Source organism: Peromyscus maniculatus, chromosome 4, assembly GCF_049852395.1.
Source record: "Peromyscus maniculatus bairdii isolate BWxNUB_F1_BW_parent chromosome 4, HU_Pman_BW_mat_3.1, whole genome shotgun sequence".
Classification (NCBI taxonomy): Eukaryota; Metazoa; Chordata; class Mammalia; order Rodentia; family Cricetidae; genus Peromyscus; species Peromyscus maniculatus.
The window spans coordinates 44,437,731-44,453,143 of record NC_134855.1 but is presented as its reverse complement, the minus strand read 5'-3'; the positions used below and the strand labels follow the sequence as shown (position 1 = coordinate 44,453,143).

The 15,413-nt window shown below is 38.2% G+C and overlaps 1 protein-coding gene across 4 annotated transcripts in view; it reads left to right on the top strand.

Moving 5' to 3' along the window:
* Window positions 1-327: 327 nt before the first annotated feature.
* Window positions 328-15,413, top strand: part of Scn7a (sodium voltage-gated channel alpha subunit 7) — an 83,853-nt gene continuing 68,767 nt past the window's right edge. Inside the window, exon 1 of one of the 4 annotated variants that reach the window (XM_076569588.1) lies at window positions 328-592. The gene's annotated coding sequence lies outside the window, so the exon portion shown is untranslated. Of the gene's footprint in view, window positions 593-659; window positions 798-1,160; window positions 1,277-15,413 lie in introns of those variants that run through there. The other 3 variants (XM_015995999.3, XM_042275398.2, XM_076569587.1) reach the window with 3 other exon arrangements.

The window sequence follows — 15,413 nt, the reverse complement described above, 5'->3', positions numbered from 1 at the left end:
CTTCTCTCTCCTCCCCCTTTTCACACACTCCAGTGGCACAGAAGCACAAGTTAGCCACACCCGGCTCTTGCTCTTCTTCCAGGTTTTCAACCCTTCACTCCTTCAAGTCTTTGCCCTCTTCTTTTTATCTTTCTCTCTTCACTAAATCTCAATCCCACTTGTCTGACTGGCTCCTTCCCAGGCAGCAGGAGGATGAAAAGCCACTGCTGAAGCTGTTATTGCCTCTGCAGCTGGGTCTCTGTCAATATCGCCCGCCCACGCTTATCTGGCTTCTAGAGTCGCAGGCCAGCCTGGCGATGAGGGTGGGGGAGTGGCCAAGAGAAGGGAGGGAGGGCGGGAGGCAAAGGACACAAAAACAGCTACTAGGCTTGCTGGGCATCAGTCTGCAGGTGGTCTCTGGGGCTGTGGCTGGGGAACCACGCAGGTGGCTGAGTATCTAGCTGGCAGCAGCTGGGGAGAGCAAGCACAGCATAACAGCCTCCTGAGCAGAGAACTGAGAGGAAAGAGAAGCCCAAGAGAGCAAAGCGCTCTCAGGAGCCTTGCTTCTGGGGCTCTTGCTGGGCTTTCAGTGAAGACTATCATTTGGCAGCAAGTAAGTGCATTTTTTTTTTCTTGTAGTGACAATCTCACGATGAGGATAGCTCATGCTGGGTCCAGCTTTTCCTTCCCACTCCACTCACCCCACCCTCTGATCCATCTTTGGGAAATACTGTTTGAGAACCAGAAAGAACATTAAAATCAGGACCTGAACTAACAACTGAACTCTGCATATGTGGTTAGTTATCTCACCTAACCAGGTAAGCTGAAGCCAAGAGATGCTCTGTTTCTGTAAAATGTCTAGAACCCCTAGATGGTGATGGTTAGAATAGATGGGGCCGGAGGTTATGTGAGTTGTAACTATACTGGTAAGGAATTCAGTCTCGGTGTTTTGGCTAATTTTGTGCCTTCAAGAGTAGAACTTTTGATGTGACAACATCAGTATTGAAGCAGAGGGAGAATGTTATTGGAAATGATGTCTTTATTTTGAACAGCTTGAGTTTGGCATATTTAGTTCAACGTGGTTTATGTTTTGTTTGTTCTATTATTCAGTCTCCCAAACACATTCTTTCTAGCATCTGTTTTCTTTTTAGAGTTGGTAATGCTGTTCTGGTCATGTTATCTCCAAGACTTAGGACATTGTCAGATCAGTACCAATGCTGAATCCATGCAGAAGTCTCAGCTGATGGACCCTGTCAACGTGCCATGTGGATATTGGATAGGAAAATCTGAAATAGAAGTATGGCAATATTTTGGTGGCAAATGGGGAGAAATTAGGGCACAGTAGAAGGGACCTGCTGTCCTGGCTCCTTGCCTGCCATGGCTCCTTGCCTGCCATGGCTAGCCCTAAGGAGCTATAGTCATCTGCTACTTTTGTAAGTAACACAGCCAAGGCCCAGGAGTAGTACTGGCCCTCTTCCTCTTCCTTTATGCTTCCTCCGTTCACTTTACAGCTGACATCCTACTTTCATACCATACATAATGGTTTCCTGAGTTATTGGGCTGTCTCATAATCGAACTAGAATCTCAATCGTAATATTTTTGGCATTTAGAATTATAAAACTTTATTTTCATTTTGCATAAAAAAGTTAATTACTAATATTTAACTTGATGGCAGTTTTTTCTCCTGATTTGTAAACAATACATCACAAATTCCTGTTAAGGACTAATAAAGACCATATGGATTGTTTTAGGGAAGCAATCGTTTGTGTAAATGTTGGCTACACAAGGAGTTTAACTGTGTTTTTCTCTACTTTGGCTTGTGTGTCTCATTTAAAGTGTAGTACTGTGGGAAAGGGGAGCCTTTGGACAAGTTTATAATAACCTACAATAGTCCATCCTTTAAAAATATGTGCCAGTCATAACTAAACACTTGGCATCTAGACATTCTGTCTTCTAGTTCTTATGTGGTAAAGATATGGGCAAGGTAACCGATACAGGCTGTGTGATTGAATTTGCCAAAATGAGGCAAAGTCATGTCTCATAAGACTAGAAATGTAGACTTAATCCTTTGCCCAACATTTCCTTGGATAAGAATTATGCTTATGTTCCCAACGCTAGACCTCACTGGAATAAGCTCTGCATGGCAGAGCAGTACTCAGAGATTCACGCACAAGTTTCTAGTCACTAATTATACTTTTATTTCAAAGATTATGGTAGAAACATCAGTGCAAAAGAGACCTTCTTTTAAAAACATTTTTAATTTTTGAAATTATAACACAATTACATCCCTTTCCTCCTTTGTTTACCCCATTTTTTACAGTATTACCTTTTTCCTCACCCCATTACTCTCTCAGAAATTCATGGCTGAGGTATTTCTTTAATTATTGTTATTTTGGGGGGAGTCTGGCCTTTTATTTCCACAAGCCAATATCAATGTTGACCAATTTGAGACTATCTACAATCCCTACCCACCTCTCCTGGCTATCCACAAAGATGCTGTCTTTCCTCACATGTGATTAATTTGTAGAAACAGATATCATTTTCTTTGCCTTATTCTACTCTTCTGTTCTGTATCTCCTTGGTGGTATGCTAACAGCTTAGAAAAATCCCACCTCCTTTCTGCGTGGTGGTGGTGCATGCCTTTAATCCCAGCACTCAAGAGGCAGAGGCAGGTGGATCTCTGTGAGTTCGAGACCAGCCTTGTCTACAAAGCAAGTTCCAGGAAAGGCACAAAGCTACACAGAGAAACCCTGTCTTGAAAAAAAAAGAAAAGAAAAGAAAAATCCCACTTCCCAAACACTGAAAGATGGAGCCTTTGGCTTTGAGGAGAATGTTTTCATGTGATAGTTGCTGTGGATATTTCTTAATTGTGTTATTTATATCTCTTGACCTAGTTAAAATTCTGTGCTCCACATATTTATTTGGCCTTTGCATTTTTCCTTATAAACCAGGATCCATCTTGTTGTACTACCCTACTATACAAAGCAACAGGGTCTCACTGTTCTTGGTGCAGCTTGCCTGACAGAGTTCAGTCTGCTGAAGATGGCTGAGAATAACCAGGCATAGCTCCACATCAGAGTCAGGTATCAACCTCTCTGTTTAGGTTATCAGAGATCTTGTTTGAAAGAAGAGCTGAAGTTAGGGTCCTGCTTATAGAAATTCAAATTTGAGATGTCTATAATTAGTACATTTGTTTTTAGCCTGGAACATTAGATGCTGATTCTTTGGGGACCATAGTCCCTGAATGAATAAACTGTGTCTAGTAGAATCTTCCATCCTTTGTACTTTAAACACAGAGACTGAAGCTTCTAGTTCAGTACCCTTTCCTCACAGTCCTCCCAGCATCCACATGACCTGAACCACTAATTACAGGTTACAACTTTGGCTCTGGTCCGTAGCTTCTATCTTCTCTTGACTGGATAGCCCATTGTTGGTCATGTTTTGCCCAGTGCAAAGTGACAATAAAAACTAATTCATGGTCATTTTCCGAAATTGTTTTAAACATTTCTCTGTTGTTGCTCTCCAATTTGAGAAGGGGTGGGCATCCATTGTGTTCAGTTGTTCACATTTGAAAACCTAGAATGGCTTTTGGGGACTCGGGGATCCTAGAAAAGCAGACAGACTACAGGCTGTGAAAAGAAGTAAAGAGACAGTTCCAAAAGTCCTTCAGGCCTTCAGGAAATGTCATAATTCTGGATTTTAAAAGAGCATTTCGTAGATCTAGTGGCATCTTAAACTGTTGCCCAAAAGGTCTTAGGATTGCTGGGGACCGTGCAAGCTACATTCATTACTGGATTGCCTTTGTATTCCTCAGAGACAAGAATGCATTCCTCCCCTTTGAGGTTGCAAATGGCCCCTAGCCAGCTTCTTCTGGTCAAGGGTCTGACAGACCAGGCTTGTAAGAATATTTCATGTTGAAAGCTTTTGGCTTTTTCCCCAGCATGCTTGTTTTGCAGACCAGACAAGCCCAGTATGAGAGTTTTCACCATCTCAGTGGGAGACTTTAGGGCCTTGTAATTGGCATAGAAAAGTTCAAGCGGACATTGGTCTAGTGAAGCAGCATTCATTCTGGTGACCAGAGTCCTACCATAATTCCACTGTCTGGATAGTTGTGAAACTTCACCGTGTTGAAACCCACCTTCTTCCAGACTTAATACCCTGTGTATCATTCCAGGCATTCAAATTCATATTGAATTTTCATTGGATTTTTTTTCTTTTTTTAAAAGTTAAATAAAGTTAGTCTTTTTGACAATTTCATAAATATAGAAGGTGCATTCAGAGAATATTCACCTTCCTCATACTCTCTTATTCCCCTCCTTTCCCCATCAAGTCTCACTCCTCCTTACAAGTCTCCTTCCAATTGTCATGTCGTGTGTGTGTGTGCGCGTGCGCGTGCGTGCGTGCGTGCGTGCGTGTGTGTGTGTGTGTGTGTGTGTGTGTGTGTGTGTTCTGACTCACAAATATAACCAAGACTCTGTCTATAAGGAAGGATGTGAGGCAATTTGTTAAGAGTATGGTGGACTCACCAGTAGCTGCGTAGCTGGGGAAAGATAAGAAGACTTCCCCTTTCCCCAGCATTTATCAGCACCAATAGTTTCCTAGCTACAATAGTATCTTTCTTCACATAGAATTAGCTTATAGAAATAATTCTCATTTTTTCTGTCTTGGTCCACTTCTGTATTTCTTGGGTGATACAATATCAGCTAAGAAAAATCTCACATCCCCAGTAATGAATGATGGCTCCTTTGAGGTTGAAGAGAATGTTTTCATCTGACGGATGAAACATCCAAGACTGAATGTTGAAAGGCTCTATCTTGTGAATTCCAGAAACCATCCTAGCTGTGAGTTCATAATTTCAGTGACCCCCTCATAACCATACAGTGTCTTACAGTCCTGTTCTACATTGTCAGGCTCCAACATTCTATTTGTCCCTTCTATGATGTTCCCTGAGCTTTGGAGAGGGTGATATAGATGTCTTATTTAGTCACTTATTCTCAAGTGACACAGAGTGCATTTAAGGTAGTATAGCCATAGATAGTCATCATTTATTTACTTATTCCCTGCATCTTGAGCAACCACGGGTCTCTGTCTTCATTGTTATTTGCTGGAAAAACAAGCCAGTTCTCTGATCAAGGATGAGAGTAGCATCTATCGATAGTCACGAAAATCAATATTTAGAAAGTTCTACATCATATATTTTTTACTATTTAGCTAACACTAGTAGTAAGTGTCCTCCTTGGGTATATCATCTCCCCAGTAGCCATGGGGCTTTCTAGTATCAGATACACATTCCCTCCTGTGGGACAAGCCTCCAATCTAATCATACAGGGATGGTTACTCCAGTATTGTACCAGTAGGTCGATCTTGCCAGTTATGTCAGTATTATAGCCTTCAGGTCTACCACAGGGAAAGACTACTGTCTTAGGGTATCAATTGCTGTGAAGAAACACCATGACTCTTACAAAAACTGTTATTAAAAAACATTTAATTGGGATGGCTTACACTTTCAGAGGTTTAGTCCACTATTATTATCGTGTGACATGGTGGTGTGCAGGTAGACATGGTGTTGGAGCTGAGAGTCCTACATCTTGATAGGTAGGCACCAGACATAGTCTGAGACACTGGGGTAACTTGAGCATATATGAGACCCCAAAGCCTGCTTTCATAGTGACACATTTCCTCCAACAAGACCACACCTGCTCCAACAAAGCTACATCTCCTTATAGTGCCACTCTCTTTGGGGGTCCATTTTCTTTCATACTACCACCACTCCTAATGACTTTCTCTCCTAGCTGCCTATAGAGTACCTTCTATTTAGCAGAGAGGAAGCTTCCAGTTCATTTTGATCTTGATATCTCTGTGTCCTACAGCCAAAATATGTATTGTTTTACAATAGGCTCCTACCGTGTAGTTCGAGTGGGCAGCCAAGAGGAATAGCTACAGGCTGTGTTGTTTGGGGCTTTCTGGGGCCGTTCTGAGCAATAGTTCTTAGGGTAGTGTCCCACACCTGGCACTGGTAGTGATCTCAAGACTCTGTCCTGTGTCTGCTCTTATAATTAACTTGATTCTGCCACTCAGAATGTGGGTGACATTAATCCCTCCTCCATCAGTACAAGACATACTCAAAGGCCATCAGTCCTGGTTTTAAAATTGAGACATGATAGCTGGGCAGTGTCAGCATATACCTTTAATCCGAGCACTCATGAGGCAGAAGCAGGTGAATCTCTGTGAGTTTGAGGACACGCTGGTCTATACAGTAAGTTCCAGGACAGCCAAGGCTACACAGAGAAACATTGTCTTGGAAAACACAAACAAAAAACAAAACAAAAAAAAAATGAGGCATTATAAAAATCTAGGTTTGCTAGACTCAAGGTGAAATTTGCCGCTTAAAACTGTGATGGAATCTATACTTTAGATTTTGCTGACACTCCTTCACATATTAGGCCACTATCTGTGGTTTATAATTCATAGGAAAGACTGAATTATAATCAAATAAAAACAGAAAATTCTATGTGAATTTTCTTACTCTTTAGGCTGAAATATATATATTTGCTTTATGCACTTCTCTGTTAATAAATACTGAGGTTGATTCTATATCATCAATGTGGTAAATAATCATATAATTAATATATTCGTGCTTAAAAATTCTGATTTCAGTTCCTACATGCATATACTCATTACAGTGTGGATAAATCTGAAATATATTATGCAACATTAAATTATAAATAATAGAAAATAAATCTATTTACCTTGACATTCATAGAAGATTTGTCCCAGGATTCCCTTGTGGATACCAAAGTCTGTAGAATTTTATGTTTTTTATATCAAGTCATGTAATGTTTTCATTATACATGCATCTCTTCCCATCTATATTAAGTCATCCCTAGACTAACTACAATATATAATATAGTGCCAATGTGTATATATATATATATACATATATATATATTATTTATGTATGTTCAGAAAATATACAGTGCTTTTTATGAATGGCTTTTCTCTGTTCTTGGTTGAATCCCTAAATGTGCAACACATGGGTTGTAAGGACCAGCTGTATTTCAGGATCATATATTGAAAATGGACTTTTTTTTCTCATATAATAATCCTTATTACTGTTTTTCCCTTCCTCCACTCCTCCTAGTTCCTTCCCATATCTGTTCCCATATAGATCTGCCCCGTTTTCTGTCTCTCATTTGAAAACAAACAAGTTTCTAAGGGATAATAATAAAACAAAAAAAGGAAGATAATGTAGAATTTAAAATAGTCTGACTTTTAGATATAGAGTGGAATATAACGATCACCTAAGGATGGGATCGTGGAATGCAAGAGATGATGTTGGCCGCAGCATTCAAAATTTCAGTAAGGTAGGAAGAATGTTACAAAGGTTTGCCCTGTGGTACAGTAATTGTAATCAACAATATTTGTGTACATGCATTTCAAAACTGCTAAAAGATTATCTGGTAAATATTCTCCCTACCAATAACACCTTTGAGAGGTGGAGGATATGTTACTTAGCTTGACTTAATCATTACAGTATATGTCCTGTGACAAGCATTCCATTGTGCTCCTAAAATAAAAGTTAATAAAATGTAAGATAAACTTTAAAAAAATATTAAAGTATGCTTGCATAATTCAGAAAGTTGTTTATTTATATTTTAACTTCCAAGATGACACTTCCCAAGAGTGTGTTGGCTGGTGGGAGAGCTGGTTCCGCTTCTCATAGACCCAGGGCACTGCCTTGCATGTGGTGATGTTGGCAATGTCAGCACAAGAGAACTAGCCCTGCCTTGTTCTGGCCACTGTATGGATCTCCTCACCTAATGGCCTCTTAGGCTCCTCCCCTAATGGTGGCAGAGAAAGATTTATCCTCCCTTGGGGCAATGGCCACTAGAAATTTGGCCATGTTCCAGTGAGTATAAGGACTACTCAAAATGGACTTTGCTGGGGGGAGGAGGAAACGGAAGAATGGGGGGGGGTGGATCTGAGAAGACTGGGAGGCAAGCACAATCAGGAAGCATGATGTGAGATTCCCAAATAATCAATAAAAATGGGGGTGGGTGGATGTTGGCAGAAACTGTCAGAGTGAGCTAGAATTGGTAGTTATACTGGAGAGTAGACTTGAAAGCCAAAACTAATTGACCTGGTTATAGAACAGCTGCAAAGAGCTTAGGTCCCAAGACAACACGGCAAAGGCCATAGGTCAGGATTAACTATCTGTGAGGGACAAGTTACAGACTGGGCATCCAATACCTGCAATAACCAATCCAGAGTCAATGCAAAGGAGAGCACCAAAGAGATTAAAGAAAGGAAGAATTTCAGATGGCTGCCAAAATCTAGATAGACTGGAGTTATTTCACTCAAGTTACCCTTTAGCCTCAAAATTTCACTGTATGACATTTCAATGTCTGAATGGTGACAATCTATACTGACTGCAAATTATGTTACCCTACAGAAAAAAAATTTATATTCTGATTTCAAGTGTATCAGAGTGGCCATACCTCCATATGCCAGTCAATCAAAGGTTGTTCACTGAAATAAGTCTCCATTATGTCTCTATAGAGTTTCACCATTACAATTATTGATTATGCTAATTTTATTCAGGCTTCTCAAAATCTTATTAGTTTCAATCACTTTTCCTTGTAAGCATCTGCTTTCAAAAATCAATGATTATATATTTCATAGAGTCCCATTTAAAAGATAAAAGAAAGATCAGTGCACTGAATAGGATCACTTTGCTATACTCTGTGGAGAAAATAGATTCTAGTCAGAGAGATTTGAGAGGAAAGAATGTATCAGAGAGTTCAGCTGTGAGTCATCCTAGAATGCAACAAAGATGAAATATAAGCTATGATGCATCTACTAAGTGCAGTGAAGCAGCCACAACCGAAGAAGATGTCAGTCTAAATTGACCATTAAATGGATAAATTGATTAGCAGTTACCTTCTGTATCTCAAAAATTCATCTCCTCTTCAGTGTTGGCTTCCCTTTGCCTTTCACCTCTGTCGGTGTCTGGAGTAAACCTTATTTACCATATTATGGTAAACTTATAATTCTCATGGCTTTAAAAGCAATTATTGCAATGGCACTGGTGTAATAGCCCATGTCTGATGTCGAACACTACTCATTCAAAATAATCTGACGACTATTAAATGAGAAATAGTTTTATACTATCATGTCTGCATGAAATTGGCATCTGAGCTGCTACCTTTACTTGAAGGATCTACTGTACTAAATTTTTGGTTTTCTTTTTCCATATTCTTCATTTATGGGATCCTTTTCTGTGCTCCATATCCTTATTTGCTAAGCTAAAAGATTTTGTAAGTTTACTGGAAATGTTCATGTGTACATCCATATATGGATGTATACAGGTGATATCTATTACAATTCTCTGTCTAAACTAATCTACACATTTGTTTCTTGATAAATTCCCCTAGTTCCCATAAAGCATGCAGATTAATTATTTACATTCAGTGGATTAAATACCCCCAAATAGGAATAATCATGAAGAGGCATTGGGTGGTAACCTAAAATCTCCAGAGAATTTGACTGCTCTGCTTGGCTGCAGCCTTGCAGATTCTGCTCTAGATGTGTAACTGGAAAATAGGGGTAAAATTGGGAATTGGAATAAGAAAAAAAATATTGACTATGACTTCCCATTTTTCATATCCTTCATTATTTTTTAAAGATTTATTTATTCGTTATGTATACAGTGTTCTGCCTACATGGGAGAAGAAGACACCAGATCAAATTATTGATGGTTGTAAACCACTGTGTGGTTGCTGGGGATTGAACTCAGGACCTCTGGAAGAGCAGCTAATGCTCTTATCTTCTGAGCCATCTCTTCAGCCTGCCCTTCATTATTTCTAAGAGGATGAAACAGCAGTTGTGGACAGAGAATGGTACTAAAGTTGGCTGAACCTAGTGAGCTGAGTTTGGAGAAGCCTATCATTGGCTCAGTGATTGAGTGGCCATGTAATGAAACAGGATGTTGTTGACAGCTTTCTTCCACAGCTGGTGTACACTCAAACTATCTCTAGTTACTGAGAAATTTTGATTGTACTATTTGAAGGTAAGATGGGACACCCTGGAAAGAAGAGGAGAGAATAGAAGGAAAAAGATAAAGTGGTTACCAACTAGGCAAGTATTAGGAATGAGATAATTTATTTAATGAGATAATGTATTTAATTTTAAACTCGGGGGCTTTAGTATCCAAGGTCTTCTGTTACCAGAATACCACCCCGACCAGGTCATCACCAACCCAGAACTCAGAGGAGGAGGAGTAACTGTGCAGCTGAGGGAAAGGGGATGCCTAAAAAGAGAAAGGAGTGTGAATGTTCTCGATAAGCAGGTGTTCTTAAGCAGTTATTTCTTTCACTGACCTTGGTTTATGGTTGGTCTCTCTTATTCTGTATGTTTATTGAGATTAAAACAGAAGACAAAAAAGAAATCTAATGATGTATGTGCCATAGAGTTGTATTAAGATGTTTAAGTAGAGCACGGTTATTAATGTATCTTTCTGTCTTCAGTGTGCATCAGATTCACCTCATGGGGCTGTAACCCAGATCTTCTGAGGTTTTCTGGTTTGGACCATTGTTTCTTCATTCTTGATAGATAGGCCATGAAGAATTCTGATGTACTGCCAAAAACTAATATTCTCTTCAGCACTGCTGATAGGACTGTCTCACTCCATAGTGCACAAATCAGTTTTTGAAACTCCCATTTTGTCCTCTCAGAGACTGCAGGCTTCCTGAAATGCAAATTGGAATCCTCACATCGACTTCCCCTCCCAGGGTCAAGCACACTGATGAAGGTTTTGTGTTCATGTCAAGCGAACATGGGCAGAGCAGATATTAGAGGTTTATGTTTGGGCTTATATAAAAACTATATCAAACTCATCAGTCTGGTCATTGGTTGAGAAGACCGGTTTAGAGCCTATGTATTTACTTCCTCTACTAAGAAGCTAGGCATCAGTAAAGGGCCAGGGAAATCTAGCAAGAGTAAAGATACCAGAAAGATACACATGCTGAGCTGCTTACGAGAGCTTCTCAGGCACTCTAGAAATGTTTCTAGTTCCAGAGTTTCTTTTTCCACTGACATCAGTCAGGACATTCATTTCAGAGGAGTCAGTTGTACTAAGATTTCAAGAGCCAAATTAGAGAGTCTGTTTGCCTGATGGAGACACCTTCATCTCCCTGTGAGGAGTGACAGGGTACTTTTTCTGTTACTTGTTTGTTTCTAGTGTTATCACAATCCAGGAATTTTTGGTGAAGGATCTGACAGAATGGATCTATCAGAATTCTAAGACAACCCTGATTCTTTGCAACTTAATCATTTTGATGAGGTAACAAGGGATGACCCAGAAATCCTAATGATTTCACCATGCATTGGAAGTATTTAGAACATCTGGACAAATAAGATAAAGTAAGCAATTTAAAATACTGGGTTAAACTACTTTCCAGGATCCCTAGCAGGGAATAAAAGACCATTGATACTTGGAAAGATTAAGTATGATGGGAACATTTAAGGCAGAACCAGATATACATTGTAAACTTAATAGATAAATTTCCCTGTTGTTTTATCATAGTCATAGGCCGTAATGGCATTTCTTGGGAGACCCTTGAGAGGACTTTATTGAACTCTGACCTGCATCTCTTCCTGCTGTTGAATCCTACTAGGCTCTTCTTACACTTATGGATCTTGCAATTTTGAAATCACAGAGGTTTCATTGTCGTTCTTACTATCTGATGCTGTCTACTTGTAAGCTTATGATGACCACTGTATCACTTTTCACATCAGAAAGGCATTGATTAATTTATTGTACAAGGCTACAGTTCAGTTTGACCACTGGAACAATCCAGGTTCATGAGCATTTGGAATAATTTTGGTCTCTTCTTCTTGAAGTCTTAATCATTTTCAAGGATAAGCAAGGTAAAAGTTTGTTCTGATTTGTTTAAGAGTCTGTATTCCATTCTCCTTAAATTATGGGCTTTCTTTATTCTATATTAGCAACACTAGTGTGTGATACTGTGTTTAGCATCTTATACTTATATGTTCTATGAATGAAGATACAAAGCAAAGCACCTAGTGTACACAGATCAAAACACTGTATTGCATTCATTAAGTATGTACAAACATTGGGTATAATTCAAAAACAAAATATGTAAAAGATGAAACTATGGTAAATTTTAGTGTCACTTAGGACTATTAAATGGATGAACAGTCTTTTGAAAGGCTGGTGTAACATGAATCTTAAAAGGTTTTATTAATAAAAACAAACCCGAAGTCAGGTATTGAGGTGAACGCTGAAAGATCAGAGAAACAAAAGAAGCCACAGCTAACCTCACCTTGATAACTTCTCAGCTGATCCTGTTTCCTCAAACTGAAAGCCTCTGAGTCTTCATCCAATTGGATCTCAGCTGAACTGCTGCTCAAAAGCCTGAAAGCTTAATAGACTCTAGTTCCTGGTTTTCACACCTTATATACCTTTGTGCTTTCTGCCATCACTTCCTAGGAATAAAGACGTGTGTCACCATGCCTGGTTGTTTCCAGTGTGGCTTTGAACTCACAGAGATCCAAATGGATCTCTGCCTACAGAAGACTAGGATTAAAGGTGTGTGTGCCACCATTTTTGGCCTCTAGTGGCTGTTCTGTTCTCTGACCCCAGATAAGTTTATTAGGGTGCACAATATATTGGTGGGACACAATATCATCATAGGCTGGGAAAAACTTTAATGTATCCAAAAATGTTACAGTATAATAATAAAAGATAAGAGCCAAACATGGAAGCAAACACATGTAATTACAGCCATATGGAGCCTAAAATAGAAATATTTCAATTTCAAGGTCAACCTGGGCTATTTAGTGAGAACTTGTACAAACATTTTGTTCTCTAAAGTGAGTAAGACTCTATTGTAGACACCTTCCTTTCTTTCCAAATGTTCTCTATAAAATGTCCTATTTCAACAATGTTTTCCAAAAATGTTAGAATAAGGTAAGGCAAGAGAAATAAAGGATAACAGATTCAGGCAATCTGGAAATATGAAGCCAGCAAATGTGAACCACATTTGGTCCCAGTGTGATTAGGTTAATTAATTGTCCAGGGAGTTAAGTTTCAAGCATTAACCAAAATTTGCTCAACTATGAGGAAAACACAATTTCAAAGAACTCTAAAAAATAAGAGCTGTAAGTAAATCAACAGTAGCTTATATTAGAAAAGAATAAAGCAAAATAAAATACTTGCTCTCAGGAGCAAGTAGAATTTGAATAAAGAAAGTTAAAGTTGCATTAAGGAGATGAAACCACAAGAATAGAAGAGTGCCAACCAAATGTACAATGATGGAGTGAACACCAGACAACTTTGGAAGTCAGAGAGTCTGTCCTTATAGATGGACATGACCATTTCCCATTAGAAGTAAGTTCTTTCAGTATCTGCACATGAAAGGTTTTCTACTCTTGAGACTCACAACCATTAAGGAATAATGGTGACAAATTTAGATTATGCTTGCCATAGGATCTGCTCCTTCTAAATCTGACTAGGAACTTCAAACCTAGAGAGATGTGTGCAGTGCTTTGAAGACCAGGCTCATTCCCCATCAATCTCCAGCCTTCAAGCTCAGCTCAGTACAAGAAAATAATAGTGCATTGGGTGTGGTTGGACACAGGAAGGAAGGCAATTTAAAGAGTCAAAACATTGATGATATGGTTGACTATTTCATTGGCTATTTTAGGCTACTTTTAATAGCCTGTTATCTCCATTATCATTCTCGATTGCAATGAGTTAGAGACAATTGTTAGAAGAGGAAACAGCAGCAAACACTATGAAAATAGTAACAAGTTGAATGTACAATCATGAAAGAAATATAAATAAAGTAGAATAAAGCTCACTGCATTTTGGAAACTGTTCAAGAATGTTGTTGTATTGTAGTTGTTCACTGTAATGTGTTATTACTATTAATTGTTGGTTACCAGTAAGACTTATACTGTCTTCTGCAGGTTGTCTTTAAAAATCCAATATATTAGATAATTGTTTTATTGAAAAAGATTAGTAAGCATAAAAAGACTATACTTTAAAAGATTTAAAGTAATAATAAAAGATATAATAATAAGGGTAGTGTATTGTACCTGGAAGGCATTATTCTAAGTGCTTTACATTTCTTACCGTTGCTAACATTACTCTTCCTTTCATCATTTCCACTTTGTAGTTGAGAAAAACAATACATCAAGAGGTGAAATGACTTGTCTAAGATCAAAGACAAAAGAAGTGTTTTATAAATTGCATAATCATTTACAAATGCACAAATGCTATTTTTAAAATAATAATACAGCGCTGGAGAGATGCATCAGTGGTTAAGAGCACAGGCTGCTCTTCTACAGGACTCAGGTTTGATTGCCAGCATCCACATGGCCATTCACAATAGTCTGTAACTCCAATCCAAGGGGAGTCAATGTCCTCTTCTGTCCTCTGTGATTACTGTGCACATGTGGTACACAGATATACATTCAGGCAAAACAAACATACATATAAAATCAATTTAATAAATTAATTTTTTAAAGCCTAGATAGGAACCTAGCTACACAACTAAACTCTTCCCCACATATTTATAATCAACTATTTCAAACACATAAAGTCTTTGTGAAAAATGCATTAATACCTATATTCATAGTGCCTGGAACTTACAAATGATCATTTTGAGTGAACTTAACCACATTTCTGTCCATTTGTACATTTCTAAAATCAGATTGCAATGATTATTCCATGTATTCCAAGAACAATTTGCAAACTTCCCTATATCTTAATCATAAGATGTCTTTATTGGTGCAATAGTTAAATGAAAATCACATTTGTTTATGGCTTTCCAGGGGGAAAATGCACAAACCTTAAGAGTCATTGAGTGTCGTTTTGATAAGTATGTCCACCAGTGTTCCAAATTCCTAACAGGCTTTTCACCTTGCAACCAGTACTGACTCTCCATGAAAAGTGCCATACTGGGACATGCCTACCCTTCTTTTAGAAATTTAGTTATGCAGTGTATAATCTTTGGTGTGTATGTTGCATAAGGTGAGCTTTTGAGTCATCATACCTATTGGTAGTTCAACATTTGCAATGCAGTCTATTGTATAAATTTTATTCTATATTTTGATCTATTTTGATAAACAATTTCCATATTTTGATAATTATCCACATATTATATTAATATTTAAAAAATAATATATAGATTAATTTTATATTTATGTACATTATCTCATTTTATTTATTTCATGTTAAATGTCTAACTATCTACCTGAAAGGTATGAAATTGTCTTTGTCTTGTGTTCATGATTGAAGAACATCTTTTTTGAAGGCATAATTTTAGTTTTACAGTTCTTGTTTTTTATATGCATTAATAGTATTATTGTATTTTGTTTTGGTTTCCACTTTTCTAAGGAGAATCCAG